The sequence below is a fragment of the Setaria viridis genome, chromosome 3, assembly GCF_005286985.2.
Source record: "Setaria viridis chromosome 3, Setaria_viridis_v4.0, whole genome shotgun sequence".
In the NCBI taxonomy this organism is placed as follows: Eukaryota; Viridiplantae; Streptophyta; class Magnoliopsida; order Poales; family Poaceae; genus Setaria; species Setaria viridis.
The window spans coordinates 48455757-48461756 of record NC_048265.2 but is presented as its reverse complement, the minus strand read 5'-3'; positions in this window follow the sequence as shown (position 1 = coordinate 48461756).

Sequence of the window (6000 nt, the reverse complement as noted above, 5' to 3'; positions counted from 1 at the left end):
CGACGATGATGATGGCAGCTGGAAAGATTTCTTGCAAGGTTTTTTGAGCCCTAATTAAGCACTACGACATCCTTCATGGCATCATGCTGCTTGAGAACCAGATCCCGTGGAATGTGGTCGAGGCTGTCTTGAGCTTCATGCCCGCATGTCATCGGTGTCCAAGGACTTCGTTAGAAAGATGAGGCATCTTTTGCTGCCAGACCGTCAAGACGACGTTGGCCATGAAAAACCCTTTCTCTTTGATGAAAACTACACACCGGCGCCGCATCTCCTTGGCCTCCTCCGGCACCACATTGTAGGAACAAGCCAAAAAATTTACACCGGAAAACATGATTCGAAAGCCAAGACCATATCCTTTTCTGTTTGTGCCATCGAGCTTGCCGAGATAGGCATCACGGTCACAGCCAGCAAGTCGACCAAGCTCACTGCCATGAGCCTCAACACGGATGGGTACCTGTTGTAATATTCCAAAAAATTTAAAATATTATCATGGTTGTAATTTTCTCAAAATTTAAAAACTTTTGTGTATGCATGTGTGCAAGTTTAAAAACTAATCTATCTCTCTCCTAAATCTCTATTTCAAACTTGTGTATTTGATTTGGAGTTATGGATCTTTTTGGAGTTATGGTGTCAGTGTTGATTAAATGCAAAACTTAAACTCTAATTCAAATACAAATCAAATTCAAAGGAATACAAATAAAAACAAACTAAACCAACAAATCCTACCCTTACCTTCCCAGGCCTGCCTACCGGCCCAAGCCTTCAGTCGGCCCAGCCAGCAGCCCGCTCCCCTCCGCTCCAGCTAGCAGGCCACCCTTTCCCTCTGGCGATTTTTTTATTTTTTTATTTTGTTTGGATTTTGCTGAAATATATAGTCGAATCAAAGATTTGTAAAAATGGGTTTATGCCGTCGGTTGATACGACGATAAGGCTCTTACCGCCGTATGAAACGGCGGTAGGGTGCCGGCAGCCACATGGGGGTACGCCTCGCCGGCTGGAACGGTGAAAGGCTCCCATTTCAGCCAGCCGGCGGTAAGGCAACTTCCGCCATTTTAGCTAGCGGTAACGACTTGGTCACGCTATAGCCGATTGAAACGGCTATAGGGACCCTTTCTTTTTTTTTACTTTAACAAATTATTTGTCCTTCCTTTTTATCAATTATTTCAATTATATAGTTCTAATAATTTTTTTTGAAATTGTTTAGAGAGGTATAATGAACGCATGAAATCATTGAAAATCATTAAACTCCCGATCTAGATGGAGTAGTCCATCAATGAACACACATCGTACGTTACACAATCATACACATGATAAAACATACAAGTGACCCTACGCACTAAATGCATCCTCGCTTGAAACAAGGCTCACCGCGACCACGACCACGCCTCGCTGCCCGCTGCGCTGCTCTGTTCTGCTGCTGGTCGTACGTCAACGGGTCTGGTGGGGCAACGTTGCGAGTCAGACGTCCCGCTGCGGCCGCAGGTGGTGTCGTGAGGTCCTGGGTCACGCCCTGTAGGACCCTGCAGAGCATCAGGCAACTGGGAGGGACCGATCACGTCAGGCTCGGCTCTGAAAAATTCGTCCACCCAAGCATGGGCGCTGGACCTCTGTCCCTCCTCCTCGATGGAGTCCTCAGAAACCCATCCGCGGTATGTGAACCCTATTATGTAACAAAGGAAATAGTTTTGTTAGTTTCATTGCGTATTTAAAATGGAATAGAAAAATGTATTCATCACGCACGTAGTGTCGTAGCTCTGTGCTTGGTGTAGCTGAAGAGGGCCCCGCTCCACCATAAGCACCGTACATTTGCGGGGCTGTGTTAATAAATTATTAGTTAGTGAGGCGAATCGAACAACATTTCATCAATGATGTACGACAGAATAACATTCACGTACCTGTCAGGGCCACGTACTGCGGAAGGGTGTCGGGATCACGTACTATGGAAGGGTGGACGGCCCGGCTGTGGCATGCCAAGACGGTGGTGGTGACGGTGTGGCGAAGGACGTCCCGGCTGATGGCGGACGAACAGGTGGTTGAGAGGACATACCGACCTGGTGTGTAGGAGATGGAGAGGACGAACGGGGTAGGCAGCCCGTGGTGGAAGGATGATGTCCCCGCGATCGCCATGACAGTTGATGGCCCTCATGAACCTACTGCAGGCACCCAAGGCCCTCCTATACAGCATCCGGTGCTGATGAGTAGTCATGTGCTCGTAGTGCTCGATGTTGTACGTCAGCTCAGTGGCTACCTCTGCAATAACATCATACTTTTGGGATGAGGAAATGGTTGAAGTTAATCACACCACATGATGCAAGTTGAGTAACAAAGATAATGTAGTAGGTTACCGTGTAGTCTAAGTTGACGTCCCTCGAGCGTGGCTCCATCTGTGTGATAGGCGCGGTCTCTATCAGTGGTTGTCTCGGAACATACGTGACCCGCGTCCTGGTCCTCGGCAAGAACCACCAAAGGTACGCTGCGAAAGCGTCGTCGTCGTGTGCACGGTCCTCATGCACCACCTCGTCTAGTGCGGTTGTCCACATCTCAACCCACTTAACCATCCTCAGAGCCCACTGGACCCCAGGACCACCACCACCATCACCCTGACGGCTAGCCCTAAAATAACCATCGTTATGTGAGTTAGATTAACGAAAAATCTATATTGCTAGGAGAATCAAAAGGGTGGGGGTGTACCAGTGAACGGCGGTCGAGACTGCAGACATAGCCAGAAGTGGGGAGTGCTGGTACAGGCCGAACTGCCTCATGACACGGTGAACCGCGTAGTCCTCGACGTGGATGTCATAGACAAGTAGCCTCATCGTCCTCCAATACTCCATGTCTCGATAGCACAGCGAAGAGAGGCCATACGGGGCACGAGCCTGCACCTCCTTGAAGGTGTAGGGTCTCCACCTCACATCGGTGTCAACAACAGTGTCGAAGTGACCGACGAAGTCTGGGTAGGACTTCTTCATCTGCACCCCAACCCACGATACCTACAACAAATAAAATCACAATTTGGCAGCTATGAGTATGAAAATTGCAGAGCATAATACGAATCAAATAATTGTAGTTGAAGCACCGTACCTTCCTCAAGCACCACAACGACCCCATCGTGGGCCTGTCGATGTCGTCATGGTTCGAAGGCAAGTCCTGGTAGGGGGACATGTCAATGCATGGTCGCCCTATCAGGAACCGCTCGTACAACCACAGCTGAAGTAGCAACGGGCAGCCAAGAAATATTGGCTCCGCCGAGTCAACCTTGCAGCAGTCCGTGCAAAGACCCCTATAGGTGGCTACCAATACAGATAAACTCCAGCTGTAATGTGGAACGTCGTCGAGCGGGGCCTCCACAATGGCCCTCGCGTAAGAAAGTAGGTGCTTAAGCACCGAGTTCCCCTGCGATGTGCACAACAAGATCCAGCCGAAGAGCCACAGCAGGTACGCCTCCAAGTGTCACGCTAATATGGCGTCGTCAGCATCAGCTCTCATGTACTCGGCCTGCAAAAAAATCCAATTTGTTCAAAGATTATGAATAGTTACACAAAATTATTTGGACATGCAGTTAATTAAGTACTCACACTAAACTGCAGGAGCCACGCCTTCGTGGGCCCGTGTGTGGAGCTAAAAGTGTGGTACGGCGGGGCACCATCTTGGCGGTGAACGTCCGCAAACCGGCCCAGCAGCTCATCAGTTAGGTGGGACGTCCACCACGGCTACGGCGGGCCCGGCATAAGGAAGGCCAAGTAGCATGGAGACGTCCTCAAATGTGGGGGTCATCTCACCAACCGGGAGGTGGAAGGTGTGTGTCTTCGGCCGCCACCGGTCCAGCAGAGCTGCTAGCAGTGACATGTTGAAGTGGAACTGTGTGGACCTCTCCCCTCGTCGTGCAGCACCGTCGACTATGCCACCCTCCACTAACCTGGCTACAGGGAGAAGGCCCGCAGCACGTAACCTGTACCATGCATAAAATTAATTAGTTCAAACAAAGTAGTCTTTGAACTTAACATATAAGTTTTACTAAGTACGATATACCTCGGGATCCAACGCGCATAGATCGGCATTGTTGAAAGCGGGTTACGTGCCCAAACACAGAGTGGAACCCCGTACAGCTGACATGAACGACCTGTGAAAGCCGTCCAAGGAAGAGTCAAGCAACTTAGGGGTCTGGTACCCCTCTGGAATTGGGTGCGCCGTACCTGCAACACGAGTAGTGAAAAAATAATGACTTCAAGACGTAAATGAAATAAAACAAACAGCATATGAGGTATTGCAAACGAAAGCGTCCATGATACTACATTACATGGTCACAATAACACAACTTAAGTTAAATACTACATTACATTACATTAGGTCCACAACTTAAGTTACAATAACACAATGAAAGCGTCCACTTCATGAACTTAAGACACAACGACTAGACAAACTTAAAACATAACGACTTCATATGAATCACAGAAGCCCGTCATTGTTGCTACATCCACGATGACCACGACCTCGTGTAGCAGCATTTCCGTCATTGCTTGATGGACTAGCTTGGCTACTCGCACCTCCATATATCGCTACCTTGCAGTTCTTGTAGGTGTGACCAGGTTCATGGCACTTGGAGCAGAGGCGAACATCAGGACCTGCTTCAGATTGATCCATGTCATTTCGGATACGCCTGTTCTTGCATCGCCCGACCCCTTAGTACATTTCTGGATCAGGGTCAGGAATGTAGTGGGCGGCATTCCCAGGATTGTTGACAAAATCTCCTAGTAATCGATATCCATAAATCTCGTTCCTCCAAGTTTGCCACATGGTTTCCTTCAGAAAATAGTGCGGCACCTACTCTTCAAGTCCGGCTATAGAAGTTTGCACCCATATGCCTCATGCACTGTCGGTGTTTTATACCCGGCAACCTGCCGAGGGAGTACTCGAGGTGGTGTTTTGATTGGTGGGTGTCGTCAAGAATCAAGGAGTCGATGGTGACGCAGGAACACGATTTAGACAGGTTCGGGCTGCTAGATCGCATAATACCCTACGTCCTGTGTGTTGTATGTTCATATGGGATTGAACTTGTTTTAAGGGGATCCCTACTTGCCCTTATATATCCAGGGGAGTAGGGTTACAGGGTAGTTTGAGTATAAGAGTCCTAATCAAACACAGGTCAGAGTCCTACTCTAACTCAGTAGAGTAGTTTCTTTGTATCTGACTAGTCCTTATAGGAGTCCATGTAGTCTACGTTGCCCTATAGTGTAGTCTCCATGTCCTGATCATGTCCGAGTACATCCCTTGAGTGGGTCGTACAAGGTTTACTCGTGGGCCTGGGGATGTATGGCCGACAAACTCCCGAGTACTTTGTAGTCAAATGAAACAGTTTCGAGTACTCAGCAGACACTACTCGACTAATCTTAGGTGCTTGTTGAGTACTTTTGTTGTGGCTGGTCTTCGAGTACTCAAGCACTGTCATGCGGCTGGAAGGTACTCTCCGAATCATTCGGTGTTGCTTGGAGTAGTAGTCTTGTAGTCTTTATATGGTATTACGATGAAAATCGCATTCCATATGGAGTAGCCCCCAAACCTTAGGTTGAATCGAAAAATCAGGCTGAGGGTCAATTTCGAACTCTTATTAATCTCTGATGAGGAAAAAGAAAATTTTGTCCAACGGGTGAGGTATACGCAGTCTCCGAGCACTTGATCGATTACTCCCAGTCGGTGAAGTAATCAACATTAGTCAACATGACCATTAAGCATTAATCTCACGATAAATCTTGAGCGAATCTTGATCGTCGCGATTTTACTAGTCGTTTCCCTAAATTTTCAGAGCCATTTTTATTCATTGCGATGTTATAAAAGATAAGGCCCAGCATTGCTCCGCGGTACGCGTTCATTCAGATCTGCCAGAGCCCAATCTTGCGACCATAGTGCCGCCTCTGCTGCTACCGCCGCCATTGCTGCTGCCCGCCTTGCCTTGGCGAGCTTTGAGAGTAGTCGCGCCTCCCCCACCTCCCCTACGCAACTGGA